The following is a 26,864-nucleotide window of genomic DNA, read 5'->3' as shown; positions in this document are numbered from 1 at the left end:
TTGTCATGATTTCTTCACGAAAACACGTTTTCCTATAATGGTAGGTCGATCTCTTGTAGGGGAAGCGCAGGTTTCATGAAATCAACTCAGAATGTCAAGTTATAATGAAATCTTCATTTTGTGTTAGTTTGTCATGATATCTTCACGAAAACACGTTTTCCTATAATGGTAGGTCGAACTCTTGTAGAGGAAGCGCAGGTTTCATGAAATGAACTCAGAATGTCAAGTTATAATGAAATCTTCATTTTGTGTTAGTTTGTCATGATTTCTTCACGAAAACACGTTTTCCTATAATGGTAGGTCGAACTCTTGTAGGGGAAGCGCAGGTTTCATGAAATCAACTCAGAATGTCAAGTTATAATGAAATCTTCATTTTGTGTTAGTTTGTCATGATTTCTTCAGGAAAACACGTTTTCCTATAATGGTAGGTCGAACTCTTATAGGGGAAGCGCAGGTTTCATGAAATGAGCTCAGAAGGTCAAGTTATAATGAAATCTTCATTTTGTGTTAGTTTGTCATGATTTCTTCAGGAAAACACGTTTTCCTATAATGGTAGGTCGAACTCTTATAGGGGAAGCGCAGGTTTCATGAAATGAGCTCAGAAGGTCAAGTTATAATGAAATCTTCATTTTGTGTTAGTTTGTCATGATTTCTTCAGGAAAACACGTTTTCCTATAATGGTAGGTCGATCTCTTGTAGGGGAAGCGCAGGTTTCATGAAATCAACTCAGAATGTCAAGTTATAATGAAATCTTCATTTTGTGTTAGTTTGTCATGATTTCTTCACGAAAACACGTTTTCCTATAATGGTAGGTCGATCTCTTGTAGGGGAAGCGCAGGTTTCATGAAATCAACTCAGAATGTCAAGTTATAATGAAATCTTCATTTTGTGTTAGTTTGTCATGATTTCTTCACGAAAACACGTTTTCCTATAATGGTAGGTCGAACTCTTGTAGAGGAAGCGCAGGTTTCATGAAATGAACTCAGAATGTCAAGTTATAATGAAATCTTCATTTTGTGTTAGTTTGTCATGATTTCTTCACGAAAACACGTTTTCCTATAATGGTAGGTCGAACTCTTGTAGGGGAAGCGCAGGTTTCATGAAATCAACTCAGAATGTCAAGTTATAATGAAATCTTCATTTTGTGTTAGTTTGTCATGATTTCTTCAGGAAAACACGTTTTCCTATAATGGTAGGTCGAACTCTTATAGGGGAAGCGCAGGTTTCATGAAATGAGCTCAGAAGGTCAAGTTATAATGAAATCTTCATTTTGTGTTAGTTTGTCATGATTTCTTCAGGAAAACACGTTTTCCTATAATGGTAGGTCGATCTCTTGTAGGGGAAGCGCAGGTTTCATGAAATCAACTCAGAATGTCAAGTTATAATGAAATCTTCATTTTGTGTTAGTTTGTCATGATTTCTTCACGAAAACACGTTTTCCTATAATGGTAGGTCGATCTCTTGTAGGGGAAGCGCAGGTTTCATGAAATCAACTCAGAATGTCAAGTTATAATGAAATCTTCATTTTGTGTTAGTTTGTCATGATATCTTCACGAAAACACGTTTTCCTATAATGGTAGGTCGAACTCTTGTAGAGGAAGCGCAGGTTTCATGAAATGAACTCAGAATGTCAAGTTATAATGAAATCTTCATTTTGTGTTAGTTTGTCATGATTTCTTCACGAAAACACGTTTTCCTATAATGGTAGGTCGAACTCTTGTAGGGGAAGCGCAGGTTTCATGAAATCAACTCAGAATGTCAAGTTATAATGAAATCTTCATTTTGTGTTAGTTTGTCATGATTTCTTCACGAAAACACGTTTTCCTATAATGGTAGGTCGAACTCTTATAGGGGAAGCGCAGGTTTCATGAAATGAGCTCAGAAGGTCAAGTTATAATGAAATCTTCATTTTGTGTTAGTTTGTCATGATTTCTTCAGGAAAACACGTTTTCCTATAATGGTAGGTCGAACTCTTATAGGGGAAGCGCAGGTTTCATGAAATGAGCTCAGAAGGTCAAGTTATAATGAAATCTTCATTTTGTGTTAGTTTGTCATGATTTCTTCACGAAAACACGTTTTCCTATAATGGTAGGGCGAACTCTTGTAGGGGAAGCGCAGGTTTCATGAAATCAACTCAGAATGTCAAGTTATAATGAAATCTTCATTTTGTGTTAGTTTGTCATGATTCCTTCACAAAAACACGTTTTCCTATAAAAGTAGGTCGAACTCTTTTAGCGGAAGCGCAGGTTTCATGAAATCAACTCAGAATGTCAAGTTATAATGAAATCTTCATTTTGTGTTAGTTTGTCATGATTTCTTCACGAAAACACGTTTTCCTATAATGGAAGGTCGATCTCTTGTAGGGGAAGCGCAGGTTTCATGAAATCAACTCAGAATGTCAAGTTATAATGAAATCTTCATTTTGTGTTAGTTTGTCATGATTTCTTCACGAAAACACGTTTTCCTATAATGGTAGGTCGAACTCTTATAGGGGAAGCGCAGGTTTCATGAAATGAGCTCAGAATGTCAAGTTATAATGAAATCTTCATTTTGTGTTAGTTTGTCATGATTTCTTCAGGAAAACACGTTTTCCTATAATGGTAGGTCGAACTCTTATAGGGGAAGCGCAGGTTTCATGAAATGAGCTCAGAAGGTCAAGTTATAATGAAATCTTCATTTTGTGTTAGTTTGTCATGATTTCTTCAGGAATACACGTTTTCCTATAATGGTAGGTCGAACTCTTATAGGGGAAGCGCAGGTTTCATGAAATGAGCTCAGAAGGTCAAGTTATAATGAAATCTTCATTTTGTGTTAGTTTGTCATGATTTCTTCAGGAAAACACGTTTTCCTATAATGGTAGGTCGAACTCTTATAGGGGAAGCGCAGGTTTCATGAAATGAGCTCAGAAGGTCAAGTTATAATGAAATCTTCATTTTGTGTTAGTTTGTCATGATTTCTTCAGGAAAACACGTTTTCCTATAATGGTAGGTCGAACTCTTGTAGGGGAAGCGCAGGTTTCATGAAATGAGCTCAGAAGGTCAAGTTATAATGAAATCTTCATTTTGTGTTAGTTTGTCATGATTTCTTCAGGAAAACACGTTTTCCTATAATGGTAGGTCGATCTCTTGTAGGGGAAGCGCAGGTTTCATGAAATCAACTCAGAATGTCAAGTTATAATGAAATCTTCATTTTGTGTTAGTTTGTCATGATTTCTTCACGAAAACACGTTTTCCTATAATGGTAGGTCGATCTCTTGTAGGGGAAGCGCAGGTTTCATGAAATCAACTCAGAATGTCAAGTTATAATGAAATCTTCATTTTGTGTTAGTTTGTCATGATTTCTTCACGAAAACACGTTTTCCTATAATGGTAGGTCGAACTCTTATAGGGGAAGCGCAGGTTTCATGAAATGAGCTCAGAAGGTCAAGTTATAATGAAATCTTCATTTTGTGTTAGTTTGTCATGATTTCTTCAGGAAAACACGTTTTCCTATAATGGTAGGTCGATCTCTTGTAGGGGAAGCGCAGGTTTCATGAAATCAACTCAGAATGTCAAGTTATAATGAAATCTTCATTTTGTGTTAGTTTGTCATGATTTCTTCACGAAAACACGTTTTCCTATAATGGTAGGTCGATCTCTTGTAGGGGAAGCGCAGGTTTCATGAAATCAACTCAGAATGTCAAGTTATAATGAAATCTTCATTTTGTGTTAGTTTGTCATGATTTCTTCACGAAAACACGTTTTCCTATAATGGTAGGTCGAACTCTTATAGGGGAAGCGCAGGTTTCATGAAATGAGCTCAGAAGGTCAAGTTATAATGAAATCTTCATTTTGTGTTAGTTTGTCATGATATCTTCACGAAAACACGTTTTCCTATAATGGTAGGGCGAACTCTTATAAGGGAAGCGCAGGTTTCATGAAATGAGCTCAGAATGTCAAGTTATAATGAAATCTTCATTTTGTGTTAGTTTGTCATGATTTCTTCACGAAAACACGTTTTCCTATAATGGTAGGGCGAACTCTTGTAGGGGAAGCGCAGGTTTCATGAAATCAACTCAGAATGTCAAGTTATAATGAAATCTTCATTTTGTGTTAGTTTGTCATGATTCTTTCACGAAAACACGTTTTCCTATAAAGGTAGGTCGAACTCTTTTAGGGGAAGCGCAGGTTTCATGAAATCAACTCAGAATGTCAAGTTATAATGAAATCTTCATTTTGTGTTAGTTTCTCATGATTTCTTCACGAAAACACGTTTTCCTATAATGGTAGGTCGATCTCTTGTAGGGGAAGCGCAGGTTTCATGAAATCAACTCAGAATGTCAAGTTATAATGAAATCTTCATTTTGTGTTAGTTTGTCATGATTTCTTCAGGAAAACACGTTTTCCTATAATGGTAGGTCGAACTCTTATAGGGGAAGCGCAGGTTTCATGAAATGAGCTCAGAAGGTCAAGTTATAATGAAATCTTCATTTTGTGTTAGTTTGTCATGATTTCTTCACGAAAACACGTTTTCCTATAATGGTAGGGCGAACTCTTGTAGGGGAAGCGCAGGTTTCATGAAATCAACTCAGAATGTCAAGTTATAATGAAATCTTCATTTTGTGTTAGTTTGTCATGATTCCTTCACAAAAACACGTTTTCCTATAAAGGTAGGTCGAACTCTTTTAGCGGAAGCGCAGGTTTCATGAAATCAACTCAGAATGTCAAGTTATAATGAAATCTTCATTTTGTGTTAGTTTGTCATGATTTCTTCACGAAAACACGTTTTCCTATAATGGTAGGTCGATCTCTTGTAGGGGAAGCGCAGGTTTCATGAAATCAACTCAGAATGTCAAGTTATAATGAAATCTTCATTTTGTGTTAGTTTGTCATGATTTCTTCAGGAAAACACGTTTTCCTATAATGGTAGGTCGAACTCTTATAGGGGAAGCGCAGGTTTCATGAAATGAGCTCAGAAGGTCAAGTTATAATGAAATCTTCATTTTGTGTTAGTTTGTCATGATTTCTTCAGGAATACACGTTTTCCTATAATGGTAGGTCGAACTCTTATAGGGGAAGCGCAGGTTTCATGAAATGAGCTCAGAAGGTCAAGTTATAATGAAATCTTCATTTTGTGTTAGTTTGTCATGATTTCTTCAGGAAAACACGTTTTCCTATAATGGTAGGTCGAACTCTTATAGGGGAAGCGCAGGTTTCATGAAATGAGCTCAGAAGGTCAAGTTATAATGAAATCTTCATTTTGTGTTAGTTTGTCATGATTTCTTCAGGAAAACACGTTTTCCTATAATGGTAGGTCGAACTCTTGTAGGGGATGCGCAGGTTTCATGAAATGAGCTCAGAAGGTCAAGTTATAATGAAATCTTCATTTTGTGTTAGTTTGTCATGATTTCTTCAGGAAAACACGTTTTCCTATAATGGTAGGTCGATCTCTTGTAGGGGAAGCGCAGGTTTCATGAAATCAACTCAGAATGTCAAGTTATAATGAAATCTTCATTTTGTGTTAGTTTGTCATGATTTCTTCACGAAAACACGTTTTCCTATAATGGTAGGTCGATCTCTTGTAGGGGAAGCGCAGGTTTCATGAAATCAACTCAGAATGTCAAGTTATAATGAAATCTTCATTTTGTGTTAGTTTGTCATGATTTCTTCACGAAAACACGTTTTCCTATAATGGTAGGTCGAACTCTTATAGGGGAAGCGCAGGTTTCATGAAATGAGCTCAGAAGGTCAAGTTATAATGAAATCTTCATTTTGTGTTAGTTTGTCATGATATCTTCACGAAAACACGTTTTCCTATAATGGTAGGGCGAACTCTTATAAGGGAAGCGCAGGTTTCATGAAATGAGCTCAGAATGTCAAGTTATAATGAAATCTTCATTTTGTGTTAGTTTGTCATGATTTCTTCACGAAAACACGTTTTCCTATAATGGTAGGGCGAACTCTTGTAGGGGAAGCGCAGGTTTCATGAAATCAACTCAGAATGTCAAGTTATAATGAAATCTTCATTTTGTGTTAGTTTGTCATGATTCTTTCACGAAAACACGTTTTCCTATAAAGGTAGGTCGAACTCTTTTAGGGGAAGCGCAGGTTTCATGAAATCAACTCAGAATGTCAAGTTATAATGAAATCTTCATTTTGTGTTAGTTTCTCATGATTTCTTCACGAAAACACGTTTTCCTATAATGGTAGGTCGATCTCTTGTAGGGGAAGCGCAGGTTTCATGAAATCAACTCAGAATGTCAAGTTATAATGAAATCTTCATTTTGTGTTAGTTTGTCATGATTTCTTCACGAAAACACGTTTTCCTATAATGGTAGGTCGAACTCTTATAGGGGAAGCGCAGGTTTCATGAAATGAGCTCAGAAGGTCAAGTTATAATGAAATCTTCATTTTGTGTTAGTTTGTCATGATATCTTCACGAAAACACGTTTTCCTATAATGGTAGGGCGAACTCTTATAAGGGAAGCGCAGGTTTCATGAAATGAGCTCAGAATGTCAAGTTATAATGAAATCTTCATTTTGTGTTAGTTTGTCATGATTTCTTCACGAAAACACGTTTTCCTATAATGGTAGGGCGAACTCTTGTAGGGGAAGCGCAGGTTTCATGAAATCAACTCAGAATGTCAAGTTATAATGAAATCTTCATTTTGTTTTAGTTTGTCATGATTCCTTCACGAAAACACGTTTTCCTATAATGGTAGGGCGAACTCTTGTAGGGGAAGCGCAGGTTTCATGAAATCAACTCAGAATGTCAAGTTATAATGAAATCTTCATTTTGTTTTAGTTTGTCATGATTCCTTCACGAAAACACGTTTTCCTATAAAGGTAGGTCGAACTCTTGTAGGGGAAGCGCAGGTTTCATGAAATGAACTCAGAATGTCAAGTTATAATGAAATCTTCATTTTGTGTTAGTTTGTCATGATTTCTTCACGAAAACACGTTTTCCTATAATGGTAGGTCGAACTCTTGTAGGGGAAGCGCAGGTTTCATGAAATGAACTCAGAATGTCAAGTTATAATGAAATCTTCATTTTGTGTTAGTTTGTCATGATTTCTTCACGAAAACACGTTTTCCTATAATGGTAGGTCGAACTCTTATAGGGGAAGCGCAGGTTTCATGAAATCAACTCAGAATGTCAAGTTATAATGAAATCTTCATTTTGTGTTAGTTTGTCATGATTTCTTCAGGAAAACACGTTTTCCTATAATGGTAGGTCGAACTCTTATAGGGGAAGCGCAGGTTTCATGAAATGAGCTCAGAAGGTCAAGTTATAATGAAATCTTCATTTTGTGTTAGTTTGTCATGATTTCTTCAGGAAAACACGTTTTCCTATAATGGTAGGTCGAACTCTTATAGGGGAAGCGCAGGTTTCATGAAATGAGCTCAGAAGGTCAAGTTATAATGAAATCTTCATTTTGTGTTAGTTTGTCATGATTTCTTCAGGAAAACACGTTTTCCTATAATGGTAGGTCGAACTCTTGTAGGGGAAGCGCAGGTTTCATGAAATCAACTCAGAATGTCAAGTTATAATGAAATCTTCATTTTGTGTTAGTTTGTCATGATTCCTTCACGAAAACACGTTTTCCTACAATGGTAGGTCGAACTCTTGTAGGGGAAGCGCAGGTTTCATGAAATCAACTCAGAATGTCAAGTTATAATGAAATCTTCATTTTGTGTTAGTTTGTCATGATTTCTTCAAGAAAACACGTTTTCCTATAATGGTAGGTCGAACTCTTGTAGAGGAAGCGCAGGTTTCATGAAATGAACTCAGAATGTCAAGTTATAATGAAATCTTCATTTTGTGTTAGTTTGTCATGATTTCTTCACGAAAACACGTTTTCCTATAATGGTAGGTCGATCTCTTGTAGGGGAAGCGCAGGTTTCATGAAATCAACTCAGAATGTCAAGTTATAATGAAATCTTCATTTTGTGTTAGTTTGTCATGATTTCTTCACGAAAACACGTTTTCCTATAATGGTAGGTCGAACTCTTGTAGGGGAAGCGCAGGTTTCATGAAATGAACTCAGAATGTCAAGTTATAATGAAATCTTCATTTTGTGTTAGTTTGTCATGATTTCTTCAGGAAAACACGTTTTCCTATAATGGTAGGTCGAACTCTTGTAGGGGAAGCGCAGGTTTCATGAAATCAACTCAGAATGTCAAGTTATAATGAAATCTTCATTTTGTGTTAGTTTGTCATGATTTCTTCACGAAAACACGTTTTCCTACAATGGTAGGTCGAACTCTTGTAGGGGAAGCGCAGGTTTCATGAAATGAACTCAGAATGTCAAGTTATAATGAAATCTGCATTTTGTGTTAGTTTGTCATGATTTCTTCACGAAAACACGTTTTCCTACAATGGTAGGTCGAACTCTTGTAGGGGAAGCGCAGGTTTCATGAAATCAACTCAGAATGTCAAGTTATAATGAAATCTTCATTTTGTGTTAGTTTGTGATGATTTCTTCAGGAAAACACGTTTTCCTATAATGGTAGGTCGAACTCTTGTAGGGGAAGCGCAGGTTTCATGAAATCAACTCAAAAGGTCAAGTTATAATGAAATCTTCATTTTGTGTTAGTTTGTCATGATTCCTTCACGAAAACACGTTTTCCTATAAAGGTAGGTCGAACTCTTGTAGGGGAAGCGCAGGTTTCATGAAATGAACTCAGAATGTCAAGTTATAATGAAATCTTCATTTTGTGTTAGTTTGTCATGATTTCTTCACGAAAACACGTTTTCCTACAATGGTAGGTCGAACTCTTGTAGGCGAAGCGCAGGTTTCATGAAATCAACTCAGAATGTCAAGTTATAATGAAATCTTCATTTTGTGTTAGTTTGTCATGATTTCTTCACGAAAACACGTTTTCCTACAATGGTAGGTCGAACTCTTGTAGGGGAAGCGCAGGTTTCATGAAATCAACTCAGAATGTCAAGTTATAATGAAATCTTCATTTTGTGTTAGTTTGTCATGATTTCTTCAGTGTAGGAATTGAACAGCTCAAATGGGGATGGTTTCCCACCAATGTTCAGGGGAATTGATTATGAATTAATTAATTATTAATTCATACACAATTAAATAGGGAATATTAGGTTTGAGTTGTTGTTCCGATATCACAGTCTTTATATTAGTCCCACTTGGTAAAGATCTGGATGATTTAAGTCCAGAATGTGAATGGAATTCATTCGTTGGTATCACTACTCAGTCTAAGATAGCTGCCCGTCCACCGGGTTAGCTTCTTTCTGTAACCTAGCGACTGAGCTCTTGGCCAAAGAGAGAGTCTCGCGATACTTGAGGACGCGAGTGGGACTTCAAAGCTCAGTAACGGGATTCAGACCAATAAAGTGACTTATTGTAAGCACAGAGAGGGAGATTTAAAATGTGAACAGCATGCGTTTATTCTAATACTACACTAAAACAGGACAAACATTAAACATAACATAATACATACAAACACAATAACGAAATTACGGAAAATGGATTTACAGTAGGAAACAGTGATCAGCTTTGATTAAATACTGTTCTGCAACGGCAAGCCTAGGATCTAAACAGGCAACCCAGATTTCAGTGTAAATCAGCCGGTACTAGCTGCCTATGAGAGAGTTGACGGTGAGTTTACGTGATTGCAGCGGGGATCAGCTTTATCTTTTGTTGAAACTCGCGGCGGAGAGGCTTCGTAGTTTCGATGGTAGATTTAATCTTCTCCGCGCGTAGTTTCTCCCGCAGTCTTGGATTGGAGGCTTTACGTTTTCTTCTCCTTTTTCGATGACGTTTTTCGATGACTTTTTCCTTCCTCCTCCTCCTCCTTTCGATTCTCTGGGTGTGAGGTTTTTATGCCCCATGGGTCCCATGAATATTCATGACCCAGGGTCCAACTCATACCCAATGAGAATTGGTACCTGGATCCGAGGGGCCGGTTGCAGGCTCCCCGAATGTCCCCATAGATTTATGGTGGTCTTTGGCCAACTTTTGTGCTGATTTTTAATTAAGTAATTTAGCTTTGGATAGGTTCAATTGTGTAATAATCCGTCCCCGGATTCACATTCGGACATAATTTAGGATGACATTGATACCAAACATGATATTCCACCTTTGATCCAAACCTTTGCTAATTTTCATTGATTAATTTATAATTCCTCTTATGAGGTGCATGCTTATTATTGCCATCAATGTGCAGAATACATGGCTAGGTGGCATATCTCACAGCTGTGACAAGTTCAGGTATATTTTACTGAAGCTGTACCCCATTGCATACAGTGTGTCCTAATTAAGGATGGCTTGGGTAACTTTCTTTACTTCAGTAAAAGAACAGGGTTGATTATACATTGCCAAATTATAAAATGTAGCAAATCGGGCTATTAAAAAGGGGTTCAGTACACAAGTTTTCACATACATTGCATAGTCTCTTTCAGACAAAGGGAGGCAGGAAAAGAGCGCGAATCTCTGATTTACGACTGTAAGGCATAGATAAGCAACCGCATTTCTACCCCTTCCCCCCCCCTTTTGGTGAGGGGTGGGGGCCTTCCTTAGTTCTATTAACTAAATAACTATGTGCTCAAACATTTCTACCTACTTGGTTACACCACTTAAACTCATTTCCCCTATTCTCTGAGAGAGGTGTGAGCACGTGGTTGGCTAACCCCAGTGTTTACCTATCTGTGCCTATTAATATATATATATATATATATATATGTATATAATTGTCCAAGTGGCAAAGATACAATGGGACATTCATAAGAAAAATAAAAGACAATTGTGACTGACACATACACATCCACCAAGTTTACAGTAATGATGCCAACTAATAGTGAGGATAACACACAATCAAATACACAATAGATGGCATATGATTTTAGCTTTGTCCCACTCCAGAGAGATGCAGGATCTCCCCCCCCTTTCCACTATCTGGGTCCTCCGTTTGAGGGCCATAAACATTGGAATGCGGGCTTCGGCTTCCTGGAGAGGGGCCCTGGGTCAAAGAGGTACGGAGGGAGATCTTGGCATGGCCGACTCACTCCCTCAGCGGCCATAAAATACTGGCTGTGGGGCCTGCGTGATCCTACATCAGGAAAACACGTTTTCCTATAATGGTAGGTCGAACTCTTGTAGGGGAAGCGCAGGTTTCATGAAATCAACTCAGAAGGTCAAGTTATAATGAAATCTTCATTTTGTGTTAGTTTGTCATGATTCCTTCACGAAAACACGTTTTCCTATAAAGGTAGGTCGAACTCTTGTAGGGGAAGCGCAGGTTTCATGAAATCAACTCAGAATGTCAAGTTATAATGAAATCTTCATTTTGTGTTAGTTTGTCATGATTTCTTCAAGAAAACACGTTTTCCTATAATGGTAGGTCGAACTCTTATAGGGGAAGCGCAGGTTTCATGAAATGAGCTCAGAAGGTCAAGTTATAATGAAATCTTCATTTTGTGTTAGTTTGTCATGATATCTTCACGAAAACACGTTTTCCTATAATGGTAGGGCGAACTCTTATAAGGGAAGCGCAGGTTTCATGAAATGAGCTCAGAATGTCAAGTTATAATGAAATCTTCATTTTGTGTTAGTTTGTCATGATTTCTTCACGAAAACACGTTTTCCTATAATGGTAGGGCGAACTCTTGTAGGGGAAGCGCAGGTTTCATGAAATCAACTCAGAATGTCAAGTTATAATGAAATCTTCATTTTGTTTTAGTTTGTCATGATTCCTTCACGAAAACACGTTTTCCTATAATGGTAGGGCGAACTCTTGTAGGGGAAGCGCAGGTTTCATGAAATCAACTCAGAATGTCAAGTTATAATGAAATCTTCATTTTGTTTTAGTTTGTCATGATTCCTTCACGAAAACACGTTTTCCTATAAAGGTAGGTCGAACTCTTATAGGGGAAGCGCAGGTTTCATGAAATGAGCTCAGAAGGTCAAGTTATAATGAAATCTTCATTTTGTGTTAGTTTGTCATGATTTCTTCAGGAAAACACGTTTTCCTATAATGGTAGGTCGAACTCTTGTAGGGGAAGCGCAGGTTTCATGAAATCAACTCAGAATGTCAAGTTATAATGAAATCTTCATTTTGTGTTAGTTTGTCATGATTCCTTCACGAAAACACGTTTTCCTACAATGGTAGGTCGAACTCTTGTAGGGGAAGCGCAGGTTTCATGAAATCAACTCAGAATGTCAAGTTATAATGAAATCTTCATTTTGTGTTAGTTTGTCATGATTTCTTCAAGAAAACACGTTTTCCTATAATGGTAGGTCGAACTCTTGTAGAGGAAGCGCAGGTTTCATGAAATGAACTCAGAATGTCAAGTTATAATGAAATCTTCATTTTGTGTTAGTTTGTCATGATTTCTTCACGAAAACACGTTTTCCTATAATGGTAGGTCGATCTCTTGTAGGGGAAGCGCAGGTTTCATGAAATCAACTCAGAATGTCAAGTTATAATGAAATCTTCATTTTGTGTTAGTTTGTCATGATTTCTTCACGAAAACACGTTTTCCTATAATGGTAGGTCGAACTCTTGTAGGGGAAGCGCAGGTTTCATGAAATGAACTCAGAATGTCAAGTTATAATGAAATCTTCATTTTGTGTTAGTTTGTCATGATTTCTTCAGGAAAACACGTTTTCCTATAATGGTAGGTCGAACTCTTGTAGGGGAAGCGCAGGTTTCATGAAATCAACTCAGAATGTCAAGTTATAATGAAATCTTCATTTTGTGTTAGTTTGTCATGATTTCTTCACGAAAACACGTTTTCCTACAATGGTAGGTCGAACTCTTGTAGGGGAAGCGCAGGTTTCATGAAATGAACTCAGAATGTCAAGTTATAATGAAATCTGCATTTTGTGTTAGTTTGTCATGATTTCTTCACGAAAACACGTTTTCCTACAATGGTAGGTCGAACTCTTGTAGGGGAAGCGCAGGTTTCATGAAATCAACTCAGAATGTCAAGTTATAATGAAATCTTCATTTTGTGTTAGTTTGTGATGATTTCTTCAGGAAAACACGTTTTCCTATAATGGTAGGTCGAACTCTTGTAGGGGAAGCGCAGGTTTCATGAAATCAACTCAAAAGGTCAAGTTATAATGAAATCTTCATTTTGTGTTAGTTTGTCATGATTCCTTCACGAAAACACGTTTTCCTATAAAGGTAGGTCGAACTCTTGTAGGGGAAGCGCAGGTTTCATGAAATGAACTCAGAATGTCAAGTTATAATGAAATCTTCATTTTGTGTTAGTTTGTCATGATTTCTTCACGAAAACACGTTTTCCTACAATGGTAGGTCGAACTCTTGTAGGGGAAGCGCAGGTTTCATGAAATCAACTCAGAATGTCAAGTTATAATGAAATCTTCATTTTGTGTTAGTTTGTCATGATTTCTTCAGTGTAGGAATTGAACAGCTCAAATGGGGATGGTTTCCCACCAATGTTCAGGGGAATTGATTATGAATTAATTAATTATTAATTCATACACAATTAAATAGGGAATATTAGGTTTGAGTTGTTGTTCCGATATCACAGTCTTTATATTAGTCCCACTTGGTAAAGATCTGGATGATTTAAGTCCAGAATGTGAATGGAATTCATTCGTTGGTATCACTACTCAGTCTAAGATAGCTGCCCGTCCACCGGGTTAGCTTCTTTCTGTAACCTAGCGACTGAGCTCTTGGCCAAAGAGAGAGTCTCGCGATACTTGAGGACGCGAGTGGGACTTCAAAGCTCAGTAACGGGATTCAGACCAATAAAGTGACTTATTGTAAGCACAGAGAGGGAGATTTAAAATGTGAACAGCATGCGTTTATTCTAATACTACACTAAAACAGGACAAACATTAAACATAACATAATACATACAAACACAATAACGAAATTACGGAAAATGGATTTACAGTAGGAAACAGTGATCAGCTTTGATTAAATACTGTTCTGCAACGGCAAGCCTAGGATCTAAACAGGCAACCCAGATTTCAGTGTAAATCAGCCGGTACTAGCTGCCTATGAGAGAGTTGACGGTGAGTTTACGTGATTGCAGCGGGGATCAGCTTTATCTTTTGTTGAAACTCGCGGCGGAGAGGCTTCGTAGTTTCGATGGTAGATTTAATCTTCTCCGCGCGTAGTTTCTCCCGCAGTCTTGGATTGGAGGCTTTACGTTTTCTTCTCCTTTTTCGATGACGTTTTTCGATGACTTTTTCCTTCCTCCTCCTCCTCCTTTCGATTCTCTGGGTGTGAGGTTTTTATGCCCCATGGGTCCCATGAATATTCATGACCCAGGGTCCAACTCATACCCAATGAGAATTGGTACCTGGATCCGAGGGGCCGGTTGCAGGCTCCCCGAATGTCCCCATAGATTTATGGTGGTCTTTGGCCAACTTTTGTGCTGATTTTTAATTAAGTAATTTAGCTTTGGATAGGTTCAATTGTGTAATAATCCGTCCCCGGATTCACATTCGGACATAATTTAGGATGACATTGATACCAAACATGATATTCCACCTTTGATCCAAACCTTTGCTAATTTTCATTGATTAATTTATAATTCCTCTTATGAGGTGCATGCTTATTATTGCCATCAATGTGCAGAATACATGGCTAGGTGGCATATCTCACAGCTGTGACAAGTTCAGGTATATTTTACTGAAGCTGTACCCCATTGCATACAGTGTGTCCTAATTAAGGATGGCTTGGGTAACTTTCTTTACTTCAGTAAAAGAACAGGGTTGATTATACATTGCCAAATTATAAAATGTAGCAAATCGGGCTATTAAAAAGGGGTTCAGTACACAAGTTTTCACATACATTGCATAGTCTCTTTCAGACAAAGGGAGGCAGGAAAAGAGCGCGAATCTCTGATTTACGACTGTAAGGCATAGATAAGCAACCGCATTTCTACCCCTTCCCCCCCCCTTTTGGTGAGGGGTGGGGGCCTTCCTTAGTTCTATTAACTAAATAACTATGTGCTCAAACATTTCTACCTACTTGGTTACACCACTTAAACTCATTTCCCCTATTCTCTGAGAGAGGTGTGAGCACGTGGTTGGCTAACCCCAGTGTTTACCTATCTGTGCCTATTAATATATATATATATATATATATATGTATATAATTGTCCAAGTGGCAAAGATACAATGGGACATTCATAAGAAAAATAAAAGACAATTGTGACTGACACATACACATCCACCAAGTTTACAGTAATGATGCCAACTAATAGTGAGGATAACACACAATCAAATACACAATAGATGGCATATGATTTTAGCTTTGTCCCACTCCAGAGAGATGCAGGATCTCCCCCCCCTTTCCACTATCTGGGTCCTCCGTTTGAGGGCCATAAACATTGGAATGCGGGCTTCGGCTTCCTGGAGAGGGGCCCTGGGTCAAAGAGGTACGGAGGGAGATCTTGGCATGGCCGACTCACTCCCTCAGCGGCCATAAAATACTGGCTGTGGGGCCTGCGTGATCCTACATCAGGAAAACACGTTTTCCTATAATGGTAGGTCGAACTCTTGTAGGGGAAGCGCAGGTTTCATGAAATCAACTCAGAAGGTCAAGTTATAATGAAATCTTCATTTTGTGTTAGTTTGTCATGATTCCTTCACGAAAACACGTTTTCCTATAAAGGTAGGTCGAACTCTTGTAGGGGAAGCGCAGGTTTCATGAAATCAACTCAGAATGTCAAGTTATAATGAAATCTTCATTTTGTGTTAGTTTGTCATGATTTCTTCAAGAAAACACGTTTTCCTATAATGGTAGGTCGAACTCTTATAGGGGAAGCGCAGGTTTCATGAAATGAGCTCAGAAGGTCAAGTTATAATGAAATCTTCATTTTGTGTTAGTTTGTCATGATATCTTCACGAAAACACGTTTTCCTATAATGGTAGGGCGAACTCTTATAAGGGAAGCGCAGGTTTCATGAAATGAGCTCAGAATGTCAAGTTATAATGAAATCTTCATTTTGTGTTAGTTTGTCATGATTTCTTCACGAAAACACGTTTTCCTATAATGGTAGGGCGAACTCTTGTAGGGGAAGCGCAGGTTTCATGAAATCAACTCAGAATGTCAAGTTATAATGAAATCTTCATTTTGTTTTAGTTTGTCATGATTCCTTCACGAAAACACGTTTTCCTATAATGGTAGGGCGAACTCTTGTAGGGGAAGCGCAGGTTTCATGAAATCAACTCAGAATGTCAAGTTATAATGAAATCTTCATTTTGTTTTAGTTTGTCATGATTCCTTCACGAAAACACGTTTTCCTATAAAGGTAGGTCGAACTCTTGTAGGGGAAGCGCAGGTTTCATGAAATGAACTCAGAATGTCAAGTTATAATGAAATCTTCATTTTGTGTTAGTTTGTCATGATTTCTTCACGAAAACACGTTTTCCTATAATGGTAGGTCGAACTCTTGTAGGGGAAGCGCAGGTTTCATGAAATGAACTCAGAATGTCAAGTTATAATGAAATCTTCATTTTGTGTTAGTTTGTCATGATTTCTTCACGAAAACACGTTTTCCTATAATGGTAGGTCGAACTCTTATAGGGGAAGCGCAGGTTTCATGAAATCAACTCAGAATGTCAAGTTATAATGAAATCTTCATTTTGTGTTAGTTTGTCATGATTTCTTCAGGAAAACACGTTTTCCTATAATGGTAGGTCGAACTCTTATAGGGGAAGCGCAGGTTTCATGAAATGAGCTCAGAAGGTCAAGTTATAATGAAATCTTCATTTTGTGTTAGTTTGTCATGATTTCTTCAGGAAAACACGTTTTCCTATAATGGTAGGTCGAACTCTTATAGGGGAAGCGCAGGTTTCATGAAATGAGCTCAGAAGGTCAAGTTATAATGAAATCTTCATTTTGTGTTAGTTTGTCATGATTTCTTCAGGAAAACACGTTTTCCTATAATGGTAGGTCGAACTCTTGTAGGGGAAGCGCAGGTTTCATGAAATCAACTCAGAATGTCAAGTTATAATGAAATCTTCATTTTGTGTTAGTTTGTCATGATTCCTTCACGAAAACACGTTTTCCTACAATGGTAGGTCGAACTCTTGTAGGGGAAGCGCAGGTTTCATGAAATCAACTCAGAATGTCAAGTTATAATGAAATCTTCATTTTGTGTTAGTTTGTCATGATTTCTTCAAGAAAACACGTTTTCCTATAATGGTAGGTCGAACTCTTGTAGAGGAAGCGCAGGTTTCATGAAATGAACTCAGAATGTCAAGTTATAATGAAATCTTCATTTTGTGTTAGTTTGTCATGATTTCTTCACGAAAACACGTTTTCCTATAATGGTAGGTCGATCTCTTGTAGGGGAAGCGCAGGTTTCATGAAATCAACTCAGAATGTCAAGTTATAATGAAATCTTCATTTTGTGTTAGTTTGTCATGATTTCTTCACGAAAACACGTTTTCCTATAATGGTAGGTCGATCTCTTGTAGGGGAAGCGCAGGTTTCATGAAATCAACTCAGAATGTCAAGTTATAATGAAATCTTCATTTTGTGTTAGTTTGTCATGATTTCTTCACGAAAACACGTTTTCCTATAATGGTAGGTCGAACTCTTGTAGGGGAAGCGCAGGTTTCATGAAATGAACTCAGAATGTCAAGTTATAATGAAATCTTCATTTTGTGTTAGTTTGTCATGATTTCTTCAGGAAAACACGTTTTCCTATAATGGTAGGTCGAACTCTTGTAGGGGAAGCGCAGGTTTCATGAAATCAACTCAGAATGTCAAGTTATAATGAAATCTGCATTTTGTGTTAGTTTGTCATGATTTCTTCACGAAAACACGTTTTCCTACAATGGTAGGTCGAACTCTTGTAGGGGAAGCGCAGGTTTCATGAAATCAACTCAGAATGTCAAGTTATAATGAAATCTTCATTTTGTGTTAGTTTGTGATGATTTCTTCAGGAAAACACGTTTTCCTATAATGGTAGGTCGAACTCTTGTAGGGGAAGCGCAGGTTTCATGAAATCAACTCAAAAGGTCAAGTTATAATGAAATCTTCATTTTGTGTTAGTTTGTCATGATTCCTTCACGAAAACACGTTTTCCTATAAAGGTAGGTCGAACTCTTGTAGGGGAAGCGCAGGTTTCATGAAATGAACTCAGAATGTCAAGTTATAATGAAATCTTCATTTTGTGTTAGTTTGTCATGATTTCTTCACGAAAACACGTTTTCCTACAATGGTAGGTCGAACTCTTGTAGGCGAAGCGCAGGTTTCATGAAATCAACTCAGAATGTCAAGTTATAATGAAATCTTCATTTTGTGTTAGTTTGTCATGATTTCTTCACGAAAACACGTTTTCCTACAATGGTAGGTCGAACTCTTGTAGGGGAAGCGCAGGTTTCATGAAATCAACTCAGAATGTCAAGTTATAATGAAATCTTCATTTTGTGTTAGTTTGTCATGATTTCTTCAGTGTAGGAATTGAACAGCTCAAATGGGGATGGTTTCCCACCAATGTTCAGGGGAATTGATTATGAATTAATTAATTATTAATTCATACACAATTAAATAGGGAATATTAGGTTTGAGTTGTTGTTCCGATATCACAGTCTTTATATTAGTCCCACTTGGTAAAGATCTGGATGATTTAAGTCCAGAATGTGAATGGAATTCATTCGTTGGTATCACTACTCAGTCTAAGATAGCTGCCCGTCCACCGGGTTAGCTTCTTTCTGTAACCTAGCGACTGAGCTCTTGGCCAAAGAGAGAGTCTCGCGATACTTGAGGACGCGAGTGGGACTTCAAAGCTCAGTAACGGGATTCAGACCAATAAAGTGACTTATTGTAAGCACAGAGAGGGAGATTTAAAATGTGAACAGCATGCGTTTATTCTAATACTACACTAAAACAGGACAAACATTAAACATAACATAATACATACAAACACAATAACGAAATTACGGAAAATGGATTTACAGTAGGAAACAGTGATCAGCTTTGATTAAATACTGTTCTGCAACGGCAAGCCTAGGATCTAAACAGGCAACCCAGATTTCAGTGTAAATCAGCCGGTACTAGCTGCCTATGAGAGAGTTGACGGTGAGTTTACGTGATTGCAGCGGGGATCAGCTTTATCTTTTGTTGAAACTCGCGGCGGAGAGGCTTCGTAGTTTCGATGGTAGATTTAATCTTCTCCGCGCGTAGTTTCTCCCGCAGTCTTGGATTGGAGGCTTTACGTTTTCTTCTCCTTTTTCGATGACGTTTTTCGATGACTTTTTCCTTCCTCCTCCTCCTCCTTTCGATTCTCTGGGTGTGAGGTTTTTATGCCCCATGGGTCCCATGAATATTCATGACCCAGGGTCCAACTCATACCCAATGAGAATTGGTACCTGGATCCGAGGGGCCGGTTGCAGGCTCCCCGAATGTCCCCATAGATTTATGGTGGTCTTTGGCCAACTTTTGTGCTGATTTTTAATTAAGTAATTTAGCTTTGGATAGGTTCAATTGTGTAATAATCCGTCCCCGGATTCACATTCGGACATAATTTAGGATGACATTGATACCAAACATGATATTCCACCTTTGATCCAAACCTTTGCTAATTTTCATTGATTAATTTATAATTCCTCTTATGAGGTGCATGCTTATTATTGCCATCAATGTGCAGAATACATGGCTAGGTGGCATATCTCACAGCTGTGACAAGTTCAGGTATATTTTACTGAAGCTGTACCCCATTGCATACAGTGTGTCCTAATTAAGGATGGCTTGGGTAACTTTCTTTACTTCAGTAAAAGAACAGGGTTGATTATACATTGCCAAATTATAAAATGTAGCAAATCGGGCTATTAAAAAGGGGTTCAGTACACAAGTTTTCACATACATTGCATAGTCTCTTTCAGACAAAGGGAGGCAGGAAAAGAGCGCGAATCTCTGATTTACGACTGTAAGGCATAGATAAGCAACCGCATTTCTACCCCTTCCCCCCCCCTTTTGGTGAGGGGTGGGGGCCTTCCTTAGTTCTATTAACTAAATAACTATGTGCTCAAACATTTCTACCTACTTGGTTACACCACTTAAACTCATTTCCCCTATTCTCTGAGAGAGGTGTGAGCACGTGGTTGGCTAACCCCAGTGTTTACCTATCTGTGCCTATTAATATATATATATATATATATATATGTATATAATTGTCCAAGTGGCAAAGATACAATGGGACATTCATAAGAAAAATAAAAGACAATTGTGACTGACACATACACATCCACCAAGTTTACAGTAATGATGCCAACTAATAGTGAGGATAACACACAATCAAATACACAATAGATGGCATATGATTTTAGCTTTGTCCCACTCCAGAGAGATGCAGGATCTCCCCCCCCTTTCCACTATCTGGGTCCTCCGTTTGAGGGCCATAAACATTGGAATGCGGGCTTCGGCTTCCTGGAGAGGGGCCCTGGGTCAAAGAGGTACGGAGGGAGATCTTGGCATGGCCGACTCACTCCCTCAGCGGCCATAAAATACTGGCTGTGGGGCCTGCGTGATCCTACATCAGGAAAACACGTTTTCCTATAATGGTAGGTCGAACTCTTGTAGGGGAAGCGCAGGTTTCATGAAATCAACTCAGAAGGTCAAGTTATAATGAAATCTTCATTTTGTGTTAGTTTGTCATGATTCCTTCACGAAAACACGTTTTCCTATAAAGGTAGGTCGAACTCTTGTAGGGGAAGCGCAGGTTTCATGAAATCAACTCAGAATGTCAAGTTATAATGAAATCTTCATTTTGTGTTAGTTTGTCATGATTTCTTCAAGAAAACACGTTTTCCTATAATGGTAGGTCGAACTCTTATAGGGGAAGCGCAGGTTTCATGAAATGAGCTCAGAATGTCAAGTTATAATGAAATCTTCATTTTGTGTTAGTTTGTCATGATTTCTTCACGAAAACACGTTTTCCTATAATGGTAGGTCGAACTCTTGTAGAGGAAGCGCAGGTTTCATGAAATGAACTCATAATGTCAAGTTATAATGAAATCTTCATTTTGTGTTAGTTTGTCATGATTTCTTCACGAAATCACGTTTTCCTATAATGGTAGGTCGATCTCTTGTAGGGGAAGCGCAGGTTTCATGAAATCAACTCAGAATGTCAAGTTATAATGAAATCTTCATTTTGTGTTAGTTTGTCATGATTTCTTCACGAAAACACGTTTTCCTATAATGGTAGGTCGAACTCTTATAGGGGAAGCGCAGGTTTCATGAAATGAGCTCAGAAGGTCAAGTTATAATGAAATCTTCATTTTGTGTTAGTTTGTCATGATATCTTCACGAAAACACGTTTTCCTATAATGGTAGGTCGAACTCTTATAGGGGAAGCGCAGGTTTCATGAAATGAGCTCAGAAGGTCAAGTTATAATGAAATCTTCATTTTGTGTTAGTTTGTCATGATTTCTTCACGAAAACACGTTTTCCTATAATGGTAGGTCGATCTCTTGTAGGGGAAGCGCAGGTTTCATGAAATCAACTCAGAATGTCAAGTTATAATGAAATCTTCATTTTGTGTTAGTTTGTCATGATTTCTTCACGAAAACACGTTTTCCTATAATGGAAGGTCGAACTCTTATAGGGGAAGCGCAGGTTTCATGAAATGAGCTCAGAAGGTCAAGTTATAATGAAATCTTCATTTTGTGTTAGTTTGTCATGATTTCTTCACGAAAACACGTTTTCCTATAATGGTAGGTCGATCTCTTGTAGGGGAAGCGCAGGTTTCATGAAATCAACTCAGAATGTCAAGTTATAATGAAATCTTCATTTTGTGTTAGTTTGTCATGATTTCTTCACGAAAACACGTTTTCCTATAATGGAAGGTCGAACTCTTATAGGGGAAGCGCAGGTTTCATGAAATGAGCTCAGAAGGTCAAGTTATAATGAAATCTTCATTTTGTGTTAGTTTGTCATGATATCTTCACGAAAACACGTTTTCCTATAATGGTAGGTCGAACTCTTGTAGGGGAAGCGCAGGTTTCATGAAATGAGCTCAGAATGTCAAGTTATAATGAAATCTTCATTTTGTGTTAGTTTGTCATGATTCCTTCACGAAAACACGTTTTCCTATAAAGGTAGGTCGAACTCTTGTAGGGGAAGCGCAGGTTTCATGAAATGAACTCAGAATGTCAAGTTATAATGAAATCTTCATTTTGTGTTAGTTTGTCATGATTTCTTCACGAAAACACGTTTTCCTATAATGGTAGGTCGAACTCTTGTAGGGGAAGCGCAGGTTTCATGAAATGAACTCAGAATGTCAAGTTATAATGAAATCTTCATTTTGTGTTAGTTTGTCATGATTTCTTCACGAAAACACGTTTTCCTATAATGGTAGGTCGAACTCTTATAGGGGAAGCGCAGGTTTCATGAAATGAGCTCAGAATGTCAAGTTATAATGAAATCTTCATTTTGTGTTAGTTTGTCATGATTTCTTCAGGAAAACACGTTTTCCTATAATGGTAGGTCGAACTCTTATAGGGGAAGCGCAGGTTTCATGAAATGAGCTCAGAAAGTCAAGTTATAATGAAATCTTCATTTTGTGTTAGTTTGTCATGATTTCATCAGGAAAACACGTTTTCCTATAATGGTAGGTCGAACTCTTATAGGGGAAGCGCAGGCTTCATGAAATGAGCTCAGAAGGTCAAGTTATAATGAAATCTTCATTTTGTGTTAGTTTGTCATGATTTCTTCAGGAAAACACGTTTTCCTATAATGGTAGGTCGAACTCTTGTAGGGGAAGCGCAGGTTTCATGAAATCAACTCAGAATGTCAAGTTATAATGAAATCTTCATTTTGTGTTAGTTTGTCATGATTCCTTCACGAAAACACGTTTTCCTACAATGGTAGGTCGAACTCTTGTAGGGGAAGCGCAGGTTTCATGAAATCAACTCAGAATGTCAAGTTATAATGAAATCTTCATTTTGTGTTAGTTTGTCATGATTTCTTCAAGAAAACACGTTTTCCTATAATGGTAGGTCGAACTCTTATAGAGGAAGCGCAGGTTTCATGAAATGAACTCAGAATGTCAAGTTATAATGAAATCTTCATTTTGTGTTAGTTTGTCATGATTTCTTCACGAAAACACGTTTTCCTATAATGGTAGGTCGATCTCTTGTAGGGGAAGCGCAGGTTTCATGAAATCAACTCAGAATGTCAAGTTATAATGAAATCTTCATTTTGTGTTAGTTTGTCATGATTTCTTCACGAAAACACGTTTTCCTATAATGGTAGGTCGAACTCTTGTAGGGGAAGCGCAGGTTTCATGAAATGAACTCAGAATGTCAAGTTATAATGAAATCTTCATTTTGTGTTAGTTTGTCATGATTTCTTCAGGAAAACACGTTTTCCTATAATGGTAGGTCGAACTCTTATAGGGGAAGCGCAGGTTTCATGAAATGAGCTCAGAAGGTCAAGTTATAATGAAATCTTCATTTTGTGTTAGTTTGTCATGATTTCTTCAGGAAAACACGTTTTCCTATAATGGTAGGTCGAACTCTTGTAGGGGAAGCGCAGGTTTCATGAAATCAACTCAGAATGTCAAGTTATAATGAAATCTTCATTTTGTGTTAGTTTGTCATGATTCCTTCACGAAAACACGTTTTCCTACAATGGTAGGTCGAACTCTTGTAGGGGAAGCGCAGGTTTCATGAAATAAACTCAGAATGTCAAGTTATAATGAAATCTTCATTTTGTGTTAGTTTGTCATGATTTCTTCAAGAAAACACGTTTTCCTATAATGGTAGGTCGAACTCTTGTAGAGGAAGCGCAGGTTTCATGAAATGAACTCAGAATGTCAAGTTATAATGAAATCTTCATTTTGTGTTAGTTTGTCATGATTTCTTCACGAAAACACGTTTTCCTATAATGGTAGGTCGATCTCTTGTAGGGGAAGCGCAGGTTTCATGAAATGAACTCAGAATGTCAAGTTATAATGAAATCTTCATTTTGTGTTAGTTTGTCATGATTTCTTCAGGAAAACACGTTTTCCTATAATGGTAGGTCGAACTCTTGTAGGGGAAGCGCAGGTTTCATGAAATGAACTCAGAATGTCAAGTTATAATGAAATCTTCATTTTGTGTTAGTTTGTCATGATTTCTTCAGGAAAACACGTTTTCCTATAATGGTAGGTCGAACTCTTATAGGGGAAGCGCAGGTTTCATGAAATGAGCTCAGAAGGTCAAGTTATAATGAAATCTTCATTTTGTGTTAGTTTGTCATGATTTCTTCAGGAAAACACGTTTTCCTATAATGGTAGGTCGAACTCTTATAGGGGAAGCGCAGGTTTCATGAAATGAGCTCAGAAGGTCAAGTTATAATGAAATCTTCATTTTGTGTTAGTTTGTCATGATTTCTTCAGGAAAACACGTTTTCCTATAATGGTAGGTCGAACTCTTGTAGGGGAAGCGCAGGTTTCATGAAATCAACTCAGAATGTCAAGTTATAATGAAATCTTCATTTTGTGTTAGTTTGTCATGATTCCTTCACGAAAACACGTTTTCCTACAATGGTAGGTCGAACTCTTGTAGGGGAAGCGCAGGTTTCATGAAATCAACTCAGAATGTCAAGTTATAATGAAATCTTCATTTTGTGTTAGTTTGTCATGATTTCTTCAAGAAAACACGTTTTCCTATAATGGTAGGTCGAACTCTTGTAGAGGAAGCGCAGGTTTCATGAAATGAACTCAGAATGTCAAGTTATAATGAAATCTTCATTTTGTGTTAGTTTGTCATGATTTCTTCACGAAAACACGTTTTCCTATAATGGTAGGTCGATCTCTTGTAGGGGAAGCGCAGGTTTCATGAAATCAACTCAGAATGTCAAGTTATAATGAAATCTTCATTTTGTGTTAGTTTGTCATGATTTCTTCACGAAAACACGTTTTCCTATAATGGTAGGTCGATCTCTTGTAGGGGAAGCGCAGGTTTCATGAAATCAACTCAGAATGTCAAGTTATAATGAAATCTTCATTTTGTGTTAGTTTGTCATGATTTCTTCACGAAAACACGTTTTCCTATAATGGTAGGTCGAACTCTTGTAGGGGAAGCGCAGGTTTCATGAAATGAACTCAGAATGTCAAGTTATAATGAAATCTGCATTTTGTGTTAGTTTGTCATGATTTCTTCACGAAAACACGTTTTCCTACAATGGTAGGTCGAACTCTTGTAGGGGAAGCGCAGGTTTCATGAAATCAACTCAGAATGTCAAGTTATAATGAAATCTTCATTTTGTGTTAGTTTGTGATGATTTCTTCAGGAAAACACGTTTTCCTATAATGGTAGGTCGAACTCTTGTAGGGGAAGCGCAGGTTTCATGAAATCAACTCAAAAGGTCAAGTTATAATGAAATCTTCATTTTGTGTTAGTTTGTCATGATTCCTTCACGAAAACACGTTTTCCTATAAAGGTAGGTCGAACTCTTGTAGGGGAAGCGCAGGTTTCATGAAATGAACTCAGAATGTCAAGTTATAATGAAATCTTCATTTTGTGTTAGTTTGTCATGATTTCTTCACGAAAACACGTTTTCCTACAATGGTAGGTCGAACTCTTGTAGGCGAAGCGCAGGTTTCATGAAATCAACTCAGAATGTCAAGTTATAATGAAATCTTCATTTTGTGTTAGTTTGTCATGATTTCTTCACGAAAACACGTTTTCCTACAATGGTAGGTCGAACTCTTGTAGGGGAAGCGCAGGTTTCATGAAATCAACTCAGAATGTCAAGTTATAATGAAATCTTCATTTTGTGTTAGTTTGTCATGATTTCTTCAGTGTAGGAATTGAACAGCTCAAATGGGGATGGTTTCCCACCAATGTTCAGGGGAATTGATTATGAATTAATTAATTATTAATTCATACACAATTAAATAGGGAATATTAGGTTTGAGTTGTTGTTCCGATATCACAGTCTTTATATTAGTCCCACTTGGTAAAGATCTGGATGATTTAAGTCCAGAATGTGAATGGAATTCATTCGTTGGTATCACTACTCAGTCTAAGATAGCTGCCCGTCCACCGGGTTAGCTTCTTTCTGTAACCTAGCGACTGAGCTCTTGGCCAAAGAGAGAGTCTCGCGATACTTGAGGACGCGAGTGGGACTTCAAAGCTCAGTAACGGGATTCAGACCAATAAAGTGACTTATTGTAAGCACAGAGAGGGAGATTTAAAATGTGAACAGCATGCGTTTATTCTAATACTACACTAAAACAGGACAAACATTAAACATAACATAATACATACAAACACAATAACGAAATTACGGAAAATGGATTTACAGTAGGAAACAGTGATCAGCTTTGATTAAATACTGTTCTGCAACGGCAAGCCTAGGATCTAAACAGGCAACCCAGATTTCAGTGTAAATCAGCCGGTACTAGCTGCCTATGAGAGAGTTGACGGTGAGTTTACGTGATTGCAGCGGGGATCAGCTTTATCTTTTGTTGAAACTCGCGGCGGAGAGGCTTCGTAGTTTCGATGGTAGATTTAATCTTCTCCGCGCGTAGTTTCTCCCGCAGTCTTGGATTGGAGGCTTTACGTTTTCTTCTCCTTTTTCGATGACGTTTTTCGATGACTTTTTCCTTCCTCCTCCTCCTCCTTTCGATTCTCTGGGTGTGAGGTTTTTATGCCCCATGGGTCCCATGAATATTCATGACCCAGGGTCCAACTCATACCCAATGAGAATTGGTACCTGGATCCGAGGGGCCGGTTGCAGGCTCCCCGAATGTCCCCATAGATTTATGGTGGTCTTTGGCCAACTTTTGTGCTGATTTTTAATTAAGTAATTTAGCTTTGGATAGGTTCAATTGTGTAATAATCCGTCCCCGGATTCACATTCGGACATAATTTAGGATGACATTGATACCAAACATGATATTCCACCTTTGATCCAAACCTTTGCTAATTTTCA

The sequence above is a fragment of the Paramormyrops kingsleyae genome, chromosome 1 (assembly GCF_048594095.1).
Source record: "Paramormyrops kingsleyae isolate MSU_618 chromosome 1, PKINGS_0.4, whole genome shotgun sequence".
In the NCBI taxonomy this organism is placed as follows: Eukaryota; Metazoa; Chordata; class Actinopteri; order Osteoglossiformes; family Mormyridae; genus Paramormyrops; species Paramormyrops kingsleyae.
Note: the sequence above shows the minus strand (reverse complement) of the source record.